General features: G+C 36.5%; 1 protein-coding gene across 2 annotated transcripts in view; it reads left to right on the forward strand.

The window, feature by feature from the left end:
- Nucleotides 1-10,900: 10,900 nt before the first annotated feature.
- LOC117402591 (protein FAM167A-like) overlaps nt 10,901-25,027 on the forward strand; it is a 30,658-nt gene continuing 16,531 nt past the window's right edge. The window contains exons 1-2 of one of the 2 annotated variants that reach the window (XM_034003909.3): nt 10,901-11,216; nt 23,282-23,439. The gene's annotated coding sequence lies outside the window, so the exon portion shown is untranslated. The remainder of the gene's footprint in view (nt 11,217-23,281; nt 23,440-25,027) is intronic. The other variant, XM_034003907.3, reaches the window with a different exon arrangement.

Here is a 25,027-nt window from a genome sequence, read left to right on the forward strand (position 1 = left end):
TGCCAGTTACTTGGAACTGTATATCTTCCTGTGACAGATTAACCATATTCTCCCAGCAGTGATTATTTTAACACATAATGATTTAATTCCAATCAATCAAAGATAATTAAATCCAATTTGTGAATTTTTAAACTGCCTCTGTCAATTGATGTAATCTAGGGAATCAGATCTTCAAAATGAAAATGTCTTTATTTCTGAGGTGTTTTAGAGCTTTCAGTGCTGTAGTTGAAAATGTATTTGTTCCCACCAGTAACCAAACGTAATTTTAAATGTTTAACTTAAGTCTTAGGTACTTTCTTTGTGTTCTTAATTTGACCAATTATGTCACAAGCCAATGTATTTAAATATCCTACAAGGTTGTGCCATAAGTTTAACCTCTAACTGTACGCAAGTTTCAAACTAAAATGTTCCTAGTAAAATTGCCTGCATTTCAGGCTTAGTTTGAAATCTGCTACACCTTTGTTTGGATACATTTGTTGGTACAGTAATTTTGCCTTCTTCATGACCAGCACACTGTTTATACCAGTGCCTAAGTCTGGCCAGTTTGAAAGTTCTACTGTAGTGTAAAGTTAAACGTGGTTGTTTGTGGGACACTGAGGCTTTAATACAGCATTCATTAGACCTTGTAAAACAATGTTAATAATTATTGGCAGATATTTACCCCACTGTCTGCCGCCAGTTCACAACTGATTTCATTGCATCTGGAGTTTCTTGTTGCATGACTCTTGTTTGAAAACTTGGCAGAAGTAACATAGGCTTTACAGTCCGAAAGTGACTTTTTAGGGCTGTTCCACACCTTGGTGTTGTAGAATAAGAAATGTGAAATTGTGCAAACTTTATAAGCAATAATTATTTTGACAAATCTGTTTTAGAGAAGTATTTTGGATAGTTTTCCAAGATGCAATAGTTAGTGATAATAATAGGCCAGTTTCTCAAAAAAAAAAAAAAAAAAAAAATGTGTGGTGTGTGTTACGGAAAATTTAATGATTTAAAATAACTTATTTAAAAAAGAAAAAAAGAAAGTATAATAGAACTTAGAAATTAACTGTTACTGCACTGGAATTCTGTGCAATGGTTGCTGCAGGGAAAACCTACTTTATACATTTGTTTATTTTTGTATTTATTTTTGTAATTACAGCATACATTCAGGCAATGTACCATACTTCTGCTGGATACTGGTTGCTTGTATTTAGTTAGTATATATTAAATAATCTGTGCTTCAGCTTCGTTGCAGTACACATGATAATTAGGATGGTCAACCTGAGGGAAATGTATCCTACTGCAGAAACAGCCTTATCCCACAAAAAAAAAAAAAAAAAAAAAAAATGCTGTTTTCATTGCTACCATCCAGATAAATATTTTCATTTCCAAGGTACAGAACATCATTTGTCATTTTTTGTACTTGAACTCCACAGCTTTATGTGCAATTTGGATACCAAAAGCCTTCTGCCATGTGGTTTATCATTTGCCAAATGAGACTATATCAGAATATTAACTTGTATACCTTTGTTTGTGTACAGTTTATAGTAAAGACATTTTGAAAAAAAAAAAAAGATTTGGTATTTGACTCATTTCTTAAGATCATTTGATAGGCAAAGAGAAGGCGAGGTGATGCCTTTTATTGGACTAACTAAAAAATAATTAAATCATAAGCTTCAAGACCTCACCTCAAGAAGTGACCTCAGGTCTTGAAAGCTTGTGATTTTAATTATTTTTGTATTTCGTAACCTGTTTTAAAAATACTAGGAGAAAAGCAATGACCATAGCACTGGCAAGGACAGCTCCCAGTAACCATGAACAGGTGTCCAGTATCCAATGGGCCTGATTCAGGGATGAGTAATCAATCAGCAGGTCTTAGACATTGCTGATCGATCCATTGTTGTCCACTGGATTGCCACCCAGGATAGAGATCCACAGACGTCACTGATTCATTGGTGTAATTCTTCCTGAATGCAGGACCATGATGAGCTATGAATATTTGATGCATGCATAGCAGGGTGTTGTCCTAGCCATGGTTACCCACTGAGCAAGGAGATATAAATAAGTTATGGCTAGTAAATAAGGATAACCACACCTAGAAAAATGCAGGTGACTCATCTCAAAGGACAAGAAGCGTATTTCCTGGTTTTAAAGTGTCTTTTTTTTTTCTACAAGAGAGCACACCCTTGAACACATGGTAGCATGGGGCAGTATCTCAGGTCAGATTTGGGGCCAATTCTTTTGTTTCATTCAAATCAATTCCCATTTCTAATTCCATTTCCCATTCCCGTTTAATGAATTTCAATTTCAAGTCCTTCAAAGGTATTATATTTTAGAATAGCTACATCTGTAATCCAGCAAACTTTTCTGGAGCCATGTGATGCAGGGTTACTACTACAAATTATGTAATAGGTTTCGTTTTTATAGATATCTTTATTTATTTTATTTCTATAGGCTCCAATGGGCTACATTTTCATCTTCAGATGTTATTTTAGTGAAGTGCAGCAAAAAAATAAGTGTATTCCTGCTTTTCTGTGGCAGAAACTTATAGGAAAACACACATTCAACATAAACTTACTTTATATGTTGCCCCTAAATTAATGTAATACCTGCGTCAGCAACACAGACATAATGTACCCTATCGTATAATATAAAGACATATAGGCCTATAATGTAATTTCTTTGAAAATATACATCTTTTTATTAAAACGTATCACATTTTCATCTCCTTACAAAAAAAAAACATACAAACAAAAAAAAAAGATCTACTGGCATTTGTTATTCGTCTTTTTTTTTTTTAAGCTGATGCTTGATACTGTCTATTATTAGTCTAAAATGTAAGAGCAATCTACCCTATGGCCTTCAACAATAAAGTGCTTGCATACTTTTGTTTCTAAATACTGTACATAAATATCTAGGCAGGATGCATGAATTGATCAATTAGAAAATACAAGTTTCTTCCTTTCTGTTGTTTTCCTGCTCCTTGTCCTGTGTTGGCATTTTCATGGTTCCAGACCCTTTTTTTCAGTAAAAGATGTTCTGATTTGTGGAAATGGTAACTGCAATTCCCTCTCACAGTCTTAGCTCTCCTCCCATTTTGCAGCACCTTTACATCTCAAAGTCGTATGCAGACAGGCTAAAATAATTCAGTCTATTCAGTCTTGAACAAAGAAGACTATGTGGTGACCTGGCATTCAAAATTCTAAAAGGTATTGACAATGTTGACCAAGGGGACTTTTTCGACCTGAAAAAAGAAGCAAGGACCAGGGGTCACAAATGGAGATTAGATAAAGGGGCATTCAGAACAGAAAATAGGAGGCACTTTTTTACACAGAGAATTGTGAGGGTCTGGAACCAACTCCCCAGTAATGTTGTTGAAGCTGACACCCTGGGATCCTTCAAGAAGCTGCTTGATGAGATTCTGGGATCAATAAGCTTCTAACAAGCAAAAGAGCAAGATGGGCCGATGGCCTCCTCTCATTTGTAAACTTTCTTATGTTCTTGATTGTTTTATTTGATGCTGTGTAAGTGAAACGGGAAAACTGGGAAGACACACAATTTCCCCAGCTTCTCAGAACAATATTTCCACCTTAGTTTGAATCTACCCCGTGATCACTCACAATTTCATTATCGTTAATCAATCTACAGTATCTCTACATCCTATTACCAAACAGATACAATTGTCTAAAACTGAAATGTTTGTGGAGTTTTTCCACCACATATATTTACAATTTTCAGAATTTTCATTTAATAATATTAAGTAATATTATTATAAGTAATATTAAGCAATTAGGTAAATCTGAAATTGTGGCATAGCAGGGTTTTCATGAACACTCGTCAACAAACAAATGTTCCCTTCCTTTTTAGTTCAGATGCTGATGTTGTCTACTGAACACTAGCCCGAGCAATGAGCAGTGAGGATAACAATTGTTTTTATTCCAACTGAGCTCTCAGTTATTTTATTATTATTATTATTATTTATTACATTTATATAGCGCTTACAAACGTATCGCAAATCACTGTACATAGTACAAGGTTTAATTAGACCTTTTTAATGGTGTTCAGCTCTTGACAGTTGCAGAGTTCACGTTACTTATAAAATGTTATAGCTGACTTGAAATCTGCAACTGTTTAAAAGCTGAAAACAATTAAAAAGGTCAAATTAAGCAAATTATCAGTTAAATTAAAGGTTGTCCAGTTACTAGCTCGAAGTCATTCAGGTCCCGTTCACGTGACTTAAGATGACAGAGGGAGAGGGGTGATCGCCATGGTAACATTCACTCTTGCTTCGAGCAACGCTGACTGAAATGGGATTGTACCATACCTGTCAACATTGAGTTTTCAAAATAAGGGGAGCTTTTGTAAATTTAAATTTTAGTGGCCTGAATTGGTGCATACCTTCTAAGACAAAAACATACAACTATTCCACTTTACTATTGGGTAGAAATGATTAAAAATGAAAAAATATATAAAACAGAAAAACAACCACAAAAAAAGGTAACACCACTCAGAAGTAAACATTTTGCGTGTAGTTTAGTTCATATAGACATGTTACTGTGGAAACAAGGAGGTTTTTTTTGTTTGTTTGTTTGTTTGTTTGTTTTTTGTCACGGTCAGAAACAGTAAAATTTAAGTACAAAACTGCATCGCTGCTCAGTACGGAAGCGTCCTAGTGCCAATTTAAAAAAATATATAATGTCCTACTCAGGAGATATAAAGTCCTAATTAGGAGATATAAAGTCACTTTGCAAATCTGGTAACCCTAATTACAGGTACAGTGCGAGAAACTAAAGTTATGATATACATTTGGCCAGACACCAAAATCTAAGCGAACTGGACAAAAATCACAAAATAGTAAAATATAAATCAAATCTTTATTTTTCTTCATTTAAGCTTTGTTGTAACTATTAGTGTTAATCTGTATATTTAAGGTTCAAAATTAATCATTCAAAATGAAACATAACCTTAATTTACTTTTTTTTTTTATTTTGAAACCATTATTTATAATAAAATGGCCTTCCCTCTAGCAATACAGAACACTGCACTACACAAGTAATGTGAGGATACCCTTAAAGAATGTGGTTGTTTCTCTTCTGTCCACCAGAGAGCAGGGTGAGCACCTTGAGTGGGAGAGAACCTTCTGAGAGGACTGTAGAATCTTGAAGCGTCTGTTTTAGTGAAACCTACTCCAGACCAGACTTTGTGTCTGATTAAATATTTAAATGTTAGGGAGCACTTAAATTATCGTTCTGAGCAGTTTTATATATGATTTTTCTTTTCTGAATATTTTAATTGCCATGGAACCTTCGTCAGTAAAAGTTCCAAAAGTAAAAAGAAAATGTCCTTAATGAAAATGCAAGCAATAATCTTAAAAAAAAAAAAAAATTATCGAAATAAAGAGGAATAATAATAATAATAATAATAATAATAATAATAATAATAATAATAATAATCTTTGAGAACAGGGAGAAATGCTGCCAAACAAAAAAAATAAACATGTTTAAAAAAGAGTTTATAATTCCATAAATCAAAAGAAAAACATGCTATAGTAAACATGCATTCTTATTTTTAAACATGATATCTGGTACTATACAGGTTAAAGAAATATATATTTGCAAACCATGCTTTCAGATAGTGTTGCACTTGCATGATCATTTCACCCCTTGTTTTCTGTTATTTACCAACTAGCTGATTCCCCTCTTGACTTGCAGCCAGTAACATGCTCTGACCTAGAATCCACTGCTGAGGTGAAATTTTCAAGGAAGTGTGCTTGTAACAGATTCCCTGGAAGTAAAGCATGAAAATAAGAACTTTCTTTAAGTTTGTGTAAAAAGAATATACATGTTTTCCTGTGCTTTACCTGTGTTTCTTTAAAAACTGCACATTTGAGACTTGTGTGCTTGAACCCATTTGCTGTGTGGAGAAAACTATCACAATGTGACTGTCCCACAGTATCCCTTAGCAGAGAATCCTGGGTGTAACTAGGTCACTAATTCTACTTGTTCAGTAGAGTACTTCTCACTTAACAGGCCTTTTGATTTTAAACAAATCCAATTACACAAGCAGATCAACCAACAAAGTCTGCGATGTATCCAGAATTAGAACGGAAACTGGAGAAATCCTCTTTTGCCCAATTGGCTTCCATCTACACTGTGATTGCACCAGCCACTGCCTGCCCTCATGCGAGACTGAAGCCTCCCCATTAGTTTATGACGTTTTCATGTCACATTCCTGCGCTGTTCTGTTTTACTGTCAGGCTTCTGTAATTCAGGCTGTAGCTTGTCACAATACATAGCAGCTTGTCTGCTCTCTTCATCCGATATCAGGGGGCAGCCACTACCATGGCCTTTATGAAGTCCCACACAATTCACATAGGTACAGTGTATCACATGCATTTGCATACATTGCAGACTAGTTTTAAAAAATAAATATGTACATTGATTATGAGTTTAATAAACAATAATGGCTAGTTCTGAACACGATTACTTGGCGCCATGACCAGGTGCTGCGATGTTTGGCCTTAGCATTGGAAGACAAACGTAACATGACCAATAAGTTGCCACCAGTTCCATCAAAACATTACACACAAAAGTCAACATTCCTCCGCCCAGGAGAGCAACCACCAAGAAAAGGTGTTAAAACCAATCCTCGCCCAGGACAACTGGATGCTGCTAGAGACTGGAAAATGCTGGCAGATGTTGGTCAACGGCTTATTTTTCCACCGGAGGTTGCCACCACTAACCTTCGACCAGATATTGTCTTGTGGTCTGGATCAGCACGCCTTGTTCACCTGGTAGAGTTAACAGTGCCATGGGAGGATGCTGTAGATGAGGCGTATGAGAGGAAGAAACTGCAGTATGCTCAACTAGTCACTGAAGCGGAACAGCGAGGATGGAGAGTCCGGGTTTACCCAGTGGAGGTGGGTTGTCGAGGATTTGTGGCACACTCTACAACCCGGTTTCTCAGTGATATCTGAATCCGTGGCCAAGAGTTGCGTCGCACAGTGAAGAGACCCCACTGTGGTTGATCCCCGGAGCCAGCATCGCAGCCATTGTGTGTGCTGATGGGCTAGGGAGGCAAGTAAGCTGATCCCTGGAGCCATCATTACACTTCAGCCATCAACACCACGCAGAAGGATATCTACATCATCATATGGAAGGAAACGCAAATGGATGGAGACACAGATGGATCACATTAGTTTACTGTAAAGCTATGTCTTAGTTAGTGCTTATCTTGGCGAGAGCCGAGTTCAAATCAGTATGAAGTTTTAACATCTACTCTCATGTAATGGAAATCATTACTGATACTTGTTATAGGCTACAATGCCACCCCTTTCAAACGAACATATAATTCATACATATAGTCCACAAATAGTATAGTGACACATTTGATAATCCCATATAATATGCTTAAGCCAGCCTGGCACTCGCTATCATATCCCTTAAACACACTCAGGTCTTTACAGTGCCACTACCCATTGTTGTTAACACTTGCAGTGTCTGTCAGATACTGTCCACTCTTCATGTGACAAATCTGCATGCAGGGGTGCAAATCGTATGGAAATTTGGTGCTAAACTGTTTTGAAAGTTTAGCACCAAGAGCCTACTGGTGCTAATTATCAAGTCGTTCCCCTCGCTTTTCAATGAGTTTTTAGTAATAAACACAACGGTAATAGACACAATTGTGTGCTGCATATTTATAATATATAATATATAATCCCTTGAGACCAAAATTGCAATATTAAGAAACCTAATACGGCAGACCTGAGTAGCCCAAACGTTTGACATATTAACTAAACAAGAGCTCCTGAATTCAACTACACTCGATAGCTAGAAGGAAAGCTGTGCACATTCTTGATTAATTTTATTGATGGATTCGATTTACAATTAGCTGCAACAACTGATTTGGTTTTAACATAAATCTGTGACTATATGCATCTAATCGAAGCATGATTGTTTTTTTTAATCAACAAAATGTGTTTATAAACTTGCTAAGATTAAGTTGTGAAGTAAAATGAAGAGCCTTGAGAACATGAAACATTATTTTACAATATTTGAAAAACTTAAAATGCATTTATCGTTACCCGTTAAGTCAACTGCCCACATACCTTTTTGACTTTGATTTAATTAATAATTGAGTAAAAGTTCTCCGCAAAGACATGCTATCGACCAGTTCTGCAGTTAAAACTTCCCACATGACACAAGCCTTCTCTCCTGTGTATGTGGGTGGGTCATGTAAAGTCCAGACCCAATGAGAAACTATTGTCATCTATGGTTGCTAAGGAATACAACAAAATTAAACATGTCTACTGGCTCCAGAATTTAATGTTGCTGGTGCTATATGATGTACCCTGGCGCTATAGCTCCAAATTTGCACCCCTGGGACTGCACCAACACACTTTGGGAACATTCTTAAAAATAATGGTCAACAAACATCATAGGCACTGATTTGCGGGACATCTAATATGTAATTTTACAATAGATAGTTTTGTTAATTCACACCAATTGTCACTTTTGCCCATTGTCTTCATTTTGCTTTAAAATTAGTTGTATGGTTGTATTTAATGTTATAAAATGGGTATTTTAGGGTCTCCCGAGTGGCGCATCCAGTAAAGGCGATCCGTGTGGAGTGCAAGATGTGCCCTATATTCTGGACGTCGCGAGTTCGAGTCCAGGCTATTCCTTTGCCGACCGAGGATGGGAGCTTCCAGGGGGCGGCGCACAATTGGCTGAGCGCCGCCCGGGGGGAGGGACGATGGGTTAGGTCGGCCAGGGTGTCCTCGGCTCACCGCGCACCAGCAACCCCTGTAGTCTGGCCGGGCACCTGCAGGCTTGCTTGTATGCTGCCCTAGAGCTGTGTTGTCCTCCGACGCTGTAGCTCTTGAGTGGCTGCATGGTGAGTCCGCAGTGTGAAAAAAAGCTGTCGGCTGACGGCACATGCTTCGTCTTCGCCCTCCCGACTCAGCGCAGGGGTGGTAGCGGTGAGCTGAGCCTAAAAATAATTGGCCATTCCAAATTGGGAGAAAATAAAAAAAAATTGGCAACGATTACATTTTTTTTAAAAAAAGGGTATTTTAAATACTCTATCCTAATTGGTCAAAACAGGTCACATGGGGGAGTAGCTATTACAGCATATCACCATGGTTCGGCACTTGTTTTCTAAAAAGGGCATATCACCTGTAGATATCCATACACCACAAGAATTATAAAAATAAAAAACTGTAGCCACATACATGCCAACATTCCCGATTTCCTAGCAAATGTCCTGCATCCCGATGCATAGGAAGAAAGTCCCGATATTTACCCATAGAAAAAAAATAATTTATTCTGCACAGCAGAGTTAGTGAAAACCACAGGCTGTGCTCTTCGTGCGGCTGACACATCTGCTGATCACTAACTAGCCGGTATACAAAGGTAAGAACGCTTCATTGTGTCTGTGTTACTGTCATGCTGGTCGTGCGGTGTTGAGTTGATGGGATACGTCTATTGTTATATGATAGAGTGTTTTTTGCGTATGACCCCTCCCATGTGTATGATGCGTGTAACATTGCGTATGACCCCTCCCATGTGTATGATGTGTGTAACATTGCGTATGACCCCTCCCGTGTGTATGATGCGTATAACACACATAACTAACCAGATTATGTAAATGTTGACGTCTTGGTTCAATTGCAGCAGGTGTTCAGGGACGTCAGAGATGGAAGAATCGACATCAGTCCGAAACGCAACTTGCCACGTGAGCGGGACCCGGTTGCAACATTGTTGTCACAAATCAGGGGACGAGATGTTGCAACCATCAAGGGATCAAAAGCGGGAAACCGTGCATGCTTGGGATTGGTGGCTGGTGCACCGGGGGCATATGGCCTGGACGCGGGGATCAGTAACGGGCTGCTGAGAGGAACAGGCTGCTGCTGGAGTAAGAAGAACAGAGAGGAGCAGAAAAAACAGCCAAGGCGTGCCAAAGAAAAGCAGGACTAAAACGACCAGAGGCTGCACTTAGTTGGCTGTAGCACACAGCCAAAACAGTGTGCTTTGGACGTTCTTTTATTTAATTTTATTATTTGTCACAGTCTGAGTAGCATTACGCTGCTCAGCTGTAGTTGTACCACTGGCTGGTAAAGCAGCACGCTTTACCAGTCCAGTGTAGAGTCCCTGCTTAATAAGCCATGAATTCAAGAACCTTTAAAACCTGTGTGAGCCTGCTTCATTTCCATGCAACGCTACAATATTATACACCCTGTTGTGCCTTACTGCTTACATAAACCAGTGCAAAGTATTTGTTATATACAGTATGAAGACACTCAATCTCCATGAGCTAGTAATAAAGCCATACTTTTTTTGTACAGGTGTAGCATGCATTGAGGCAGCTCCAGTCTTACCAGTTCCTGATGTAGCAGTACCAGTCTTACCAGTCCCAGCAGTGTCAGTACCAGTCTTACCAGTCCCAGCAGTAGCAGCACAAGTCTTACCAATCCCAGCAGTGGCAGCACCAGTTTTACCAGTTCCATCTGTAGCATCAGTGTCACTAGTCTCTGCATTAACTTCAGTATCAGTGAACCAAACTCATGTCTCTCAATGAAGGTATAAACTCATCTACTTATTCATATTTATAAATTCTATTCTTCTTGTCCTTTTGAATGTCACATTTTTCTGACAGTGTGAATTGGGGTAATTTTAGGTTGGTGTGGTTTTGCTGGGGGGGCGGGAGGATGATTTCACCTTTGTAACATTTACAGGATATGCCGGGGGTTTTTTGTGCTTTTTTTAGACAAAAAATTATTTATGCCTCAGTAAAAATCTATGCCTAGCTACGTCCCTGTTGTATCTGTGGTACTATGGCCTTCCGTAATAAGCAGGCGTTCCTGGATTTTTCCCCCAATATCCCGGTTTATAGTGAAATCGAGTCAAGGAGGGGCACACGTTAATGCAGTTTTGTGTATGAACAGGAGGGCTTTAGGACGCATCGCCTAGATTCAGGTCCTGTTAGTGGGGCACCGAGCTTGCCATGGAGTGTGAAAGAAGCCGCCTAGTCTAGAAAATCTGCGCTGTCTCCAGGCAACCGAGACCTGAATCAGAAATGACCCCATGTGCTTATCTCTGGCGATAGTGAGAGTTCAAAAGCTAAGCGAAAGTGGAGTGCTGCGCAACCGAGATGGTACCTGCAATTATTGCTTTTAAAACAAAACAAAACGAGAAGACGAATCACATCACACCTGCATCACTTCCACTGAGAAAAAGGTGAGTGAGTCCGTGTTGTTTCCATGATTTCAGAATAGGCACCGATGGAAGAAATAAGAAACATAAACAACACGGGCTATGATTCGGAATATAAGGTTTTGAGATTTTTTTAATAATTAAAAAAAAATACAGTACAATGTTTAAAATATCAGTTAGTTACTTACATTACGCTTCTGATATTTCCTTGTATTAATTAACATTGAAAAACGTGAAGCTGTTTAGCCTAGTTATCTTAAAAGTACTGAAGAGACTGTATTTTGCATAAAGCCTCGCCTTCCATTTCACATGGTCAGAATTGAATAATGGTCTCATTTGTATTCTGGTTTCTATTCAGTTTATTGGTGAGTGAAAGAAAATGCAACATTCTGCTCTTCATTCACTTAAAAAAAGAAATATTTATTGTATTTCTTACATGTTAATTGTTCGGGTGTTGTTTTTTTGATGTTCTATAACGAAACACAGACGTTTTATTTTTATAACCTATGTTGCAGATAAAACCATAACTAGATTCTTCATATTTGGAACAACCTAATTCTACAAAATCACAGCTTCAGGGGGGACAGAATCTGCACATCCTATTAGTCATTATTCAAACAATCCTCATTTCAGTAGTTCGAGTTTCAGAAGTGGTTGAGAAATCATGTTAGCAAGTATGGCAAATACTGAGCTATATACTTTATACGGTATTATCGTCTTACTTTGTAATACTAGCCCGTATTGTCAATGTATTTCCTCGATTGTTCAGTAGCATACACATCTCTAGGGAGAGATGTGCTAAGAAGCGGATTACATCTTCAAGTCCTTGAACAAAACAGCACTACCAACGTTTTGTCTTCATTATACATTATTCGTCTATCGAGTGAGACATTATGGATTGAAATTGACAATTCTCAGTCACCTCAAACACATTTTCACCTCTCTGTTATCAATATAAAAATTAGAAAACAATATTGAAAGAATGTTAAGATACAGAAATACAAATACGACTGCAGGAAACATTAATATTTCCAGGAAACATTAAAATAACTTGTCATTTTAAAAAAAAAGAAGAAATGAGCAATATAAAGAAAACATGCATTTTCTAAGTTTACATGACCATCCATTGTACTGTAGCTGAAGACAGAATTGTATAGCTGTGCACACCCACATTATTTAAACAGAAAACATGCTAAAGGATAAATACATGCATTTATATTCAAACATACAGTAAAAAAAGGAGATTGTAAAATGAATTGCCAGTAATGCAATTTACATAAAATTGTAAAAATGTATACATAAAGCCTAAAATTAAAATTACACATTTATGGCTTCCCCATAATAATAATACACACAAATGTATTCTTCTTCTTCTTCTTCTTCTTCTTCTTCTTCTTCTTCTTCTTCTTCTTCTTCTTCTTCTTCTTCTTCTTCTTCTTCTTCTTCTTCTTATTATTATTATTATTTTTCTTTCTGCCAAAAAAACATTACAAGTTGCATAAAATGAAAACCTTTGCACAAAAAGTCTTGACATTTCACAGTTATAGATGCCAGTGGACACTAATGTCCACCGGTGAATGAATGCTATTGGTCACATGGTTTGGCAGCCATTTGGGATTTTACGACAAATTTTGGACAATTTACAAACATCTTGTCAGAAGCCATTTATCGCAGAGTTCTGAAACTTGGTATACATAGTTAGGGATTGTCCAAGATGCACGGTGCTCAAAATGAAGCTAATTGGTTCAGTGGTACAGTGGCCATGTTGAATAACCCAATTAACACACAAATGTCTTCTTTTGCAAAACCACTAATCTGATCGAAGCAAAACTTGGCATACATGATCCAAGTATGGTTTTCTTTAAAGTTTGCCCAAATGAAGTTGCTACAATAAAAAACAATTTCTGCATTACTCTAGTTTCATATATTGCGCATAAAATGAACATTGTTGAACAAAAACTCATAGAGTAGTGAATGGCAACCAATGAATGGCAACCAATCAAAATGTTTAAATTTCATAATAACTCCTTGGAAGCCGTAAAGTTGCTTGCAACTTCTAGTTATTGTTGTTGTTAATCTACAATCGACACTGTTTTTGTAGTTTTAAACAACCACATATTATATAGTAATTCTAAACATCTGCAATACAGCTGTTTCTCTTTGAAACCAAGTTAATTTTAAACTAAAAATGCCCATGCAACAAAAACATGGAGGCTTGTGAGAGACATGCAGCAATCAATCAGCACACAGATGAAGACGAATTCTCTGTTTCAATTTTCCTGAGTTGTGGTTTGCTGAGTAGCTGAGTTGTGGTTTGCTTGTGGGGTGACTTAGGAGCTGAATTGGGTGAGTACTGTACTTGAATAGCAAGTGTCTAACCTTACAGATATCAAAAGATCTGTGCTACTCCCAATCCCAGCCAGATCTATGCTGCCAATCCCAGCCAGATCTGTGCTGCCAATCCCAGCCAGCTCGACCATGATTAAGAAACATGATGCATCTTCCCTCTTGGCATTAGACTGTAGATTATTAGTATTTTTTTTAGGTATTACTAGTAACTTCTATGACTATGGGGTTTGTATTGTACTCCTGTTGCCACATTTCCATGAGAGGATTTTGTAAAACAGCTTTCAGCTCCAGTTTGCTCTCTTTAAATAGATGTTGAATAATGCAGGCTTAGTTTTGCTGATCTTTAATCCCCTCACTTGACAAACACACACATAGGCCAACACACAGTTCACATGCATGTTACTGCATTCATGAAACAGTTATAGGGTTTGAAACATGTACTAGGAATGTACACAAGCAAGCCAGGCTGAAGTCTTAAGCCCCTTTCACACTGGCATGCTGTACCCGAGTCGGAACCTATCCGGGTCAGGATCCGGTGTCATGAGGGTCGGCTACACGATTTCACACTGCTTTTGATAAAGCAGGGTTGACCTGGGTGACAGACGCAAGTAAACAATATGCATATCAATGCCCTGGAAGCAGTTTGTTACAGACGCTTCCATCCAAGCTTCTCTGGATTCAGTCGTCAGCCCAAATGTTGATAAGAGCAAATGTTTCTTCATCCCTGCTGCAATCTGGCTCATGGTGTGTCTCAAGCAACAAAAACATGGCTTGACAGAATAAACAAAAATGTTCCTTGTGGAAGTGAAACCTTCACGCAGGCGTGGCTGTTTGTTATTTCGTCATCATGCATTTTGTGTCTCGCTCAACCTGGGTCAAAGCGTGTCGACCCACATCCTGAGGTGGGTTGCTGGGACCCGGGTTAACCCGGGTACGACCCAGGTATGTGGTTTCACATTGTGACCCGGGTAGCCCAGGTAGAAGTGCCAGTGTGAAAGGGGCTTTAGAAAAGTCCCATTAGTGTATATGGGTAAAAAAATAAAAACAAATAAAGTCAACCTCCTTGTGTAGTAGGGTGTCAGATATTGGATTACTATGCCCTAAAATGTAAAACTAACACAGCTTGGCTATGCCGCTATCCAAGTACATTGATTTCCTGTTGAAATAAACTATTCAGTAGTTTTCTGTATGACCAGTATGCCTGCTGTTGTGATAAAGAACTTCAATATATTGGCTTCATACACAGCCCTATTGTGTGTTTATCAAAGACAAGTTTGATCGTGGGTATTGCACAAGAGAAATTAACCCTTTTGTGTCCGTTTTTAGATACATAATAAATTGATAATGATTTTAAAACAGAGTACCTATGTTGTATGGCATTATTCATGCGGGTTAGAGCTGTATGTGTGCTGTGTGAAGCATGCAGTTGGTTAAATATATAAATATGAAAATCACCAGCACAGCCATCATGTTTGACTTTGGTGTAACCACCCATGCGCCAGACACTTCATTTATTGCTTCCCTTTGTATTAATTAGCAGAGTGCAAACCAGATAGCTGTTGTCTCTGATTGCTTATTACTTATGGCCATTAAGTGAAAATTAACAAAATCGGATCCTTTAAATGTTTATATAACAGCGTTTTGTTTTTGCAGTGAATTATCAATTTTTTGGGAACAATTACAAAACTGTCAGATCATTATAATTGTACATTTTGTTCTATAAATGCATTAAAAAGTTTTTTTTTAAATATATATATATATAACAATAATGTTAATTCAATGGCATGTGCAACAAGTTAATTTCCTACTACAGTAGTTTTGTAACATCAGTTTTTCTTTTTGAGATTGCAATTTGCACTAGAGGAAAAATCTGATTTACTGTATATCTTTCATCTGTGTTTTAGATGGGCTGGAGTAGTGGGCAGTGTTTGGTTTAATGTATGCCTTAGGCCTGTAAACCAAAATTAACAAAGTATGTGTGAAAATCCTGCATGGTTTACCATACAGCCTTCAGCAGCTTCTGACATTGCAATACATTTTAAAGCTGAACCGGTTGGATGCTTTGATGTTACAATCTACCATGCTAAGGATATCTGTTGGTGCAAATACTACTGTAAGGTTAGACACTTGCTATGTTATCATTTGGCCTCACTATCTGTATTTCTATTGTATTTTATTTATCTGCTGCAAAAAACAAAACCAAAAAAGATGTTTTGGGGATAGGCTACCCTTGGTTTTTACTATCTTAAAAAAAAGCTGTCCTAAGACCAAAGATAGCTACAAAGCTACTGTTAAAAATAAATGAATAAACTAATAAATGCATATTTTCTGGGTAAAAAAACTGTAGAAATATAAAAACACTATAAAAGTATAGAAGCTATCTTATAACTTTAGAGAGAAAGTAAGGCAGACAGATGTTTTATGTTGATCAGCTATACAGGCTCAGGTGTCAAAGAGATAAACAAGAACCTCTCAATCTCTAGTCAGCAAAGGTAAAAATATATATATATAGATCTTTAGGGACAGGTAGACTACTTAATCTGTTGTGTGTTTAATAGTGTTCAGGGTTCCTTGGCTGCTGCTACTATTTGTGTCATAAAATATAATGTGACTCATTTGCTGAAGTCAAATTACTTCTTGGTCTGTAAAATCTGTATGAATGCCTGATGCTGCTGTGCAGGCTGCTTATTAACCCATAATTGTAGTGTACAGTGAGGAACTGTGATATAGGATTTAGCATTGTGAAAAAGTTGATAACAAGACCACAGTTGGAAAAATATGTGGAAATATACTTAGGAGACTGAGGTAAGGAGATACTTCTTCTAAGGCTGGGGCGATGCCTAATTTTTCACTATCAATATATCGTTCCCCAAAAAAGCAGATGCATCGATTTATCGACGTTATGAAAGGGTAAAAAAACAAATGCAGTAATACATGTGGAGCTGTGGATTACTGTGTAACATTGCTAGTAACGCTTTAAAAACTATTATGCATATTAACTTGATTACATCTGTTTATGCATATAGTAATTACAAAATATATTACTTTTTTTTTTTTATACCTTATTCGTTTGTACCAGTTGGGGGTCAAAACAAAATCCCCCCCCCCCCAAAAAAAAACCAGTTGTTTAAATCCACAACCAATCAAGAGAAAAAAAAAACTCATTTTAAAAATGTTATCACAGTCCACAGCAGTTTAGTAACAAGAGTGTTGTCCATGGCTTATAGTGTCCATATCTTGTTATAATTTAAACAATGGCTGGCACTTGCTTACAATCTGCCCAGCATTACTGAACACCTGCTCACTAGGGACTGACATTGCCGGGATGCTTAATACTTCTGACCATAGATGCAACTTTTGGAACGATCTTGGTTGTTTTTCTTCATTTTTACTCCGGGGTAGTTCAGATGAATAAATGCAGAATTTGTTTGAAGTTTTGTAGGGTGCCATCTCATTAAATGGACACGCAGATTAGTTGTGTTACTGGAGTATCCCAAACATTACTTTCTTTACTTTACTTTCTCGCCATCGTCCTTTAGAAAATAATTGCCAAACATTGGAAGGCATGCTCTGTTACTTTGAAGAAGATGAGCTCAGTCGCATGCAGATTCAGTGAGTCAGACCTGAGGGGAGCAGAGAAGCTCTGCGCTTAATGCAAAAAATAATTTCAGATTCCAAATTTAATAAAAAAATAAAAACATTCCTTTGCTTAAACCCTTTCCACAAAAATGATGCACAGGCTTGACTATCAATAGTTGTCAAACGATACGATGCATCGATAAATCGTTGTATTGCCTCAGCCGTAACCTCTCCACACAGAGAGTGAAGAGGGTATCGAATGGGTAATCTAGTCATGTTGTTAAGGCAGAATCACTGGGATCCTTTAAAGTGTTGAGATCAATCAGCTACTAGGAACCTAGTGAGACTGGCCATCATAGGTCTTACAGTAGGCCATTACATTTGTTTACACCATCAAATCATTCTAAACCTTAACTGAGAAATTGCACAGAGGTAATACAGCTTAATTGAAGTACACAAATGGCTGTAAGGTGGATGTAAACCCTGCATGCTTATTATCTTACTGCTAGTAGCTGTGTTCATCTTTAATTATTGATTACCTCAGTTAAAGCTGAAAGTCCTTAAGAAGAGGCCAAGCCCTTTGTATAAGCACTGTACACAAAATAACAAACAGGACTCCAATAAGTCAAAAAGAGTGTCAGAGTTCTCACACATACTCTTTTTATTTATATATATATGCTCCTAGCACACTCTTAAACTCAGGGGAGACGTTCAAGGAGGACAGAGATGTTTTAAACTCCTGTAATGGTTTTGTTCGTGCACTGGGTGGGCTATATGTCCAGACAACTTTTTAATATTCAAGAAAATCACACAGACTCATTTAATTTGAAGTTGTAACGAATCAACAACAACAACATTTCATTTATATAGCACCCTTCATAACAAGTATCCCAGGGCACTTCACAGAGGAAAAAAAGAGTTATACAAAAGCCAAATCAAATAAGTACGTCTTAAGACAAGTTTTAAAAATCACTAAAGTGTCTGAATTTCTTACAATATTTGGGAGGGAATTCCAAAGTTTGGGAGCATAGACACTGAAAGCCCTATCCCCTTGAGTGCGCAGCCTAGATTTCGGAACAACCAACAAACCAGCCTCTGAAGAACGTAAATTTCGGGAGGGTAGGAGAGAATCAGAGTATTATCAGCACTCCTTCGGTTTATTAAATGCTTAAAAATGGATTGAGTAGTTATAGAATACTTCCAATCCCAGCTGACAGGCAGCCTGGGCACTTCCAGTGCCTTTATAGGTTTAACAGCATTAATACTTCAATACAGTAATACAAATATGGTTATCATATATTTAGCTCTTAGGCTATAAAATGCAAAAAGCTAAAAACGCCCACCGTTAAATTCTAGAACATTCAATATATATCACTCTCTTAAGACTAAAACATAATTTCTATACCTTATAGCAATGCATCAATATAAAATAGATGTTAAATTCAAATATATGCTTACCTTCCAGTATATGGAAGTGTAGTGTAGGATACATTGAAAAATAAGAACTGTCTTCAAAAGGCAGAGACTTGTGAATATGACCAAACAGCAATCAGTTTTTCTGAGATCTTCAGATCTTGGACCACACAACTTGTAGTTAGCAAGTTGCGTGATACTTGACTGGGGTTTTACCTTGGTTTTTATAGGATTTTCCCTCCATTGAATACAGCAGGAGTCCCAGTTAAATCTGATCATCAATCTGCCTTGACCGTTCCTATCTTTGAGTTAATAATATTTTCTAGAAGGATCCGGTCAACTCTATTTTCAAAATGAACTGAATGTGAGCTCATGGTTCACTATCTTCCACCCCTCCTTTCCCTAAAAATTAGGTGAACTGGAGTTCACAGGGTCCTTGCTACCAAATACAATACAAGTATATGTGTATATATGAGAGATGTTTTTAATATGTAACACCAGCTCTATTTGATTATATTAAGCTGGGTTAAAATTATATGCCCCTCTTCGCCGCATATTATGTTACCTTTTCAGTGTGTTGTCAATGGGTTAGTTTAACTTCATATACAAATGTGTATTAACAAAGTATTTGACAAAGAGTGTAGGGGTTTATCATAAGCCTTTGAATAAGACCACTAAGCATACAGTGGCAAGTCCAGTTATTTTCATTTAAATTCAAGCTATAATGAAACATGTTAAATATAACAGCCTTATATTAACTTGTACCATGGTTGGACCAAGCCTGACCTCGCTCTAATATTCTAAAATTCGTCTGCACAAGCCAGTTTCAGACACCCTGTTTACTTGTCAAGCCTACTGTTTTAATTAATATGAAACTGCTGTAAGCACTTAACCAAATTCACTGCATGAAGTCATTTTTTGGCCGATTCAAGAGATGCCTGGACCTGTATATTTTCAGATAATACAAAAAAAAAGCTTACATCCTAATTTTTATAACTCAGCTCTCATTATTTTCTTATAATATAATGAGATAGATACGCCTGTCTTTTTAAAACACCTTCCGTTGGTTATCATTCAAGGTTGGCAAATCCTGCTTTTAAGAGCCAACACCAAATCCTGCTTTGAGGTGCCAAAGACCAAGCCTTATCTTTTGAAGGTCTAATGCCGTTCCAGAATTATACTGTGTGTCTGAGACAAAAATTTAATTATTTCACTTTTAAACTCTAAATACCTCTGTTTATTACTGCAGTAAAACCTTTATATAAACTAAACAGGTGTATTCTTTGGTTTAATTGATAATGTTATGTCTTAAAGACTTTTTGTTTAGTTGGAGAAACTGAACTAATTCTTAAATTGATGAAATTAAATTAACATTAATCACAAATGTGTATTAACAATATGTTTGCAATATTGTCAAGGCCATGCTTCTGTTATAATAAACTTTTACTATGTTCTTTCAACAGTTTAACTTTAAATGGCATTATAAGATGTATTTCTAATTGAGTTTCTTCAGTCTCATACATGTCTAGAAATTGTAATATTATTTTACTCCATTGATGAATCTTTCAAGATTTTAATGGAACGTCCAGTTATTTATATCTAAATACAGGCTAGCATTAATATACAAGAGTGCCATAGTGCTACAGTGACTGAACTAATCTGACCGTCTTCACTGTTCATACAAAATCCACTCAAAGCAGGTTTTAAGACAACCTTTGCTTTTTGCCAATTTTAGGGTTGATTAATATGAAACACTAACGTAAGCATTTTTCATTACTCATTATTTCAAAACAATATCTAACTTAACGTATTAACACGTCCTACGCTTTCCGTTCACATCTCTTCCTGCCAGGTTCTAATTAATATATGTTATATATAGAAAATGATTATTGTAAGATAAATTCCTATCTGCTGTTATCCGAAAGGTATTTCCGTGTATTGGCCAAAACCAATGAGTCATCTTCAACACTGCTTTTACTACAAGCAGGTGAGAACGAGGTTACATTAGTTCACTGTATATGTAAAGTTACAGTTTATACTTTAAATGATTTTATAACATGTAGTTCTAATTCAGATATGTCAATATAGCAATCGCTTATAAACTGCAATTCTATTTTACTTCATTGATATACACAGAAGGCAAGAGGTTAATTTTTAATTAGCAGCAAATGCAACCTTGAATATTAAAACTTAGGACTGCTCATACATTTACTTAATGTTATTATATTAGGTTTCTTATTTATTTAAATACTTGTGTTTTTTCCTACTATAATCAAACCTAGTATGATTGCTTCTAGCATATTAACTGTCCCCCATAGATTCTGCCATTCTGCTCTCACTGGATCAGAACGTTTTGAGACTTGAGTCTAATTTAAAAAGATGCTTTTGCCTGATGAGGGAGGTTTGCAACTTTCAGCAGTCTGACCTTCAATACAATGAACTTCTCCACACAGGCCTTACACAGATCTGCTAATAATATTTTCTGCTGGTATAACAGTCATTACAATATTTGTTGCAGTTTCACAGATGTTCAGTTTGTATCCCAAAGATCAGCCTGATTCCAGTAGCTGCGACAGTCTTGGGTCAGTTTCTGCTCTCAGTGAGTCAGTTTCTGCTCACAGGTGTGGGTGACAGTCTTTAAAAGCCTGATACCTGCAAAAACGTAAATCTTGTTAGCTGGGTTCCCATCCCTACATTCTCATTCCCATCGTTAGTGGGCAAAAACATTTTAACTGAATCTGGGTCCATCACAGAACCGCACACCCTTGCAACCAAGGCATTCCATGCAAAAGGATGTAATGACTTATAGCACAAAAGGGACGTGCCAGAACCGTCTGTGACAATAGGATGAGGGTTTTGAAAAGGCAGACCACTAATATCGAACGCAATGTCATCTGCATTTTAGTAACTCTTGAAAGCATGTGTGACAGGGTAGCCGAGTAGTGATGGCGTTCCCAGACCGGAAAGCTGACAGAGACACACAGACAGGTACTACGGGTGAAAGCACTCTTATGTGCCGTTTTTATTGAAACAAAGATAAAATAAATATTTTAACAAAAACACCGCTCACAGAGCCAAAATAAAAACAGGCCACGAACACCTAACTCTCCTGACACTCAAAACAAACACCATGCTCCCTGCACGCGTAACAATTGTTTTAGTTTTTTTTTTAAATTTTACAAGCTGCTAACACCGCCTCTGCCAGACCACATTTAAACCAAAACAATAACAAAACATACTTGTTTTAAATAAACACAAAACACAAAATACATTTCCTTTTAAATCATAATACATCATTTTTAAATAAAAACAAAATACATACACCATTTACAATACCTTTACAAGTAGGGCTTTGCCCTGCCCCCTCTAATTATGTGCAGGGCTTTTCTTCCTTGCCACACACAGCATGGCATCAGCATGTCATCTGCAGTTATTTCATTCCCTGTTTTAGCTGAGATTTGTGCTTGTAAATTGGTGGAACTATATTGTGTAGTACTACAACTAGCAGTTTCATTTCAGTAGCACTTTGTGAATGGAGCACAAAGCTTTTGAAAATAAACAGAAAACTGTCATTTTTTCTGTTACCATGGGAACTGCTAGTTCAAGTCTAGAAGATTCACAGCTTGATATGTCTGAGCTCTGAAGCTGTTAAAAAACAACTCACACATTTATATCGGTGTGAGACGGTGAATGAAAGACTTTCTTTTTTCTTTCTTTCTTTTTAAGGCTTTATTGAATCTTTCCAGTCAGCTACCCAGATTATTTGGATTGCTTCAAAAATGGCAAATAAAAAAGAGCTCTGTGTGATATGTGAGATTAATATAAAAAAAACAAAAAAAAAACACAGGAGCCTTGAGCCTCTATTAAGTTTTAGACAGCAAAAAGTAAGCAAACCAGATTATGCGTGCGCACGCATAGTGATCTCTATGGAAAGCCATCTGGATCAAAAAAGCGTTGTCCTGCTTTAGAGCGATTCAAAATCTCATGGGACAGATAAAAGGCAAGTACGTAATTCTGAAGTGCCTCATTTAAACAGTGCCCAATTTGCTGAACATGTTGTGTAGTGATTTTTATATAGATTGTATATACAGTCAGCACATATCCAACCCTAGAAAATGTTAACTTCGGTGATGCTTAAACGAGTGTGACGCATATCTGATTATTTCATTTTGGCCCGTCCCAACCCTTGTCCATTTTTTCAGGGAACACAAAAAATGATACAATGTCAAAAATATATAGCTGAAAATAAATAGGCTTCCATTTAGATGTACTGAAGTTGGTTTTGTTGGTACAGTACTATATGTTCAACAGAAGAAGTATTTTAATTCAGAACGATATGATTCTGAAAATATCACTTGCCAAAAGAGACGACACATGGACTGTAATACAGTACATACTTTTAAATCTGGTACTTATTGTAGCAGTATGTAAAATTACCCATTAATGACCCAACAGCAAAATTAAATGAAAATGTTACCCATGCACAGAACTGCGTAAAACGTAAAAGGCAATGCAAGTTACCAAAAGATAAAAAATAAAAAATTACAACACAGTTTCCAGAATTAAAACAGTATCCAAAGTCAGTATATAGTGCTCGATAGGCCCTAATCTCACAGTTCTCTTGCAAATGAAAATGCACAAAAGCAACTAAAGATCACAGATTTAAAAAAAAATACATCACAATATCTAAAACTGTTTAATGATGAAATCGTTTACATTACCGTAGCTCGTTGGCTTTGTTTTTGCAGCATTTTTGTCAGGTGAAATTGGAGGAAGAACTGCACAATAAAGACAGACTGATTTGGCATGGGAGAAAATAAACCCAAGCTGTGAATAAATTGTAACATTGGAGAGATGGGATTTGTATCAGAAAACTGGTGACAGAGTTGGAAATCGTGTGTGACAGGTAAGTGCATTAAGTTCTTAGAAGCTTGTCAAAAAGCACTAGATAATAGACTAGATAAATCAATACCTACAGCAGAGGTACTGAACATGATCAACAAAGTTTTAGAAAACAGTTATTTTACATTTGTTGATAAGAATTACAAACAAAACGATGGTACCGCAATAGGATCTAAATTAGGAATGCATTTTGCCAGTACATACATGGGGAAATGGGAAGAACAATTACTTAGAAAATCGGAAAGAGAACCTTTAGAATACATTCGGTTTGTAGATGATATTTTTGGGGTTTGGACACATGGAGATGAATCTCTTTTCCAGTTTCATAAAATGGCAAATGAAATACACAGTAATATTAAGGTGGACCTTCGATGGACAAGGAAAGAAATAGAATTTTTAGATACCATAGTAAAACTTGAAGAAGGTTCAATTGAGACTGACCTCTTCTGTAAACCTACTGACATGCACCAGTATTTACACATGTCCTCTGCACATCCGATACACACTAAAAGGGCAATCCCAAAATGTCTAGGAATAAGAATACGAAGAATATGCTCAAAAGAAAGTGACTATGTAAAACAAAGAAATGTATTAAAAACAAATCTTAAAAAAAGAGGATACAAAGAAAGAATTATAGAGACGGAGCTAAGAAAAGTGGATAAACTAAAAAGAGATGATCTACTAGATTATAAAAATAGAGATAAAAAGGTCAAAAGAGTCCCATTAATAATGACTTACTCTAAACTTTTGCCCAATATTTCTAAGATAGTTTGGAAACACTTGCGGATTCTACATAATTCAGAAAAATTAAAAAAAGTATTTCTTAAGGCCCCAGTTGTAGCATTCAAAAGAGAAGCTAATTTAGGTGATATTTTAGTTCACAGTAAACATAAAAGAATAATTGACAAAATAGGTTCTACGAACATATGCACTAGTAGATGTAAAGTGTGTAAATACATAGACAAACGTAAAAATATAATTAAACATAAGAACACCACATATCCACTAAAAACTAATACCTACTGTAAAAATAGCAATGTTGTTTATGGAATAGCCTGTGAAAAATGTGATGAAATCAAATATGTTGGAGAGACTGGAACTACTTTATATAAAAGAATTCAGAACCACCTTTCATTAATTAGAAATAAAAAAATGAATGAACCAATAGTACAGCACTTCACCAGTCAGGGACATGACATAAATGATGTAAAGTTTGTAGTATTAGAACAGCTCAAATTAGACAATGCGACATATAGAAGAATAAAAGAAAGTAAATGGATAAATAGACTGAACACGATTATGCCGGCGGGACTCAACAGAAAAGAATGAACTAATTAACTTCAATAAATATATAATATTTAAATAAATAAACAAAATTCATTCAAAAGTTGTGCATGCTGATGCGCTGGGGAGGCCAAATCTAGACTGATCCTCAGAGCCAGCATTGCATGATATAATAAAAATATAAGTTTATATAAAGTAGTGTTAATTAGAATTAATACAGATTCAAAAATGAAGTAAAAATGATGTCACAATATATATGTCACCATTACATCATGTAAGAATAAATCATGAATTTGAATGTAAACAAT

The sequence above is a fragment of the Acipenser ruthenus genome, chromosome 5 (genome assembly GCF_902713425.1).
Source record: "Acipenser ruthenus chromosome 5, fAciRut3.2 maternal haplotype, whole genome shotgun sequence".
Lineage (NCBI taxonomy): Eukaryota > Metazoa > Chordata > Actinopteri > Acipenseriformes > Acipenseridae > Acipenser > Acipenser ruthenus.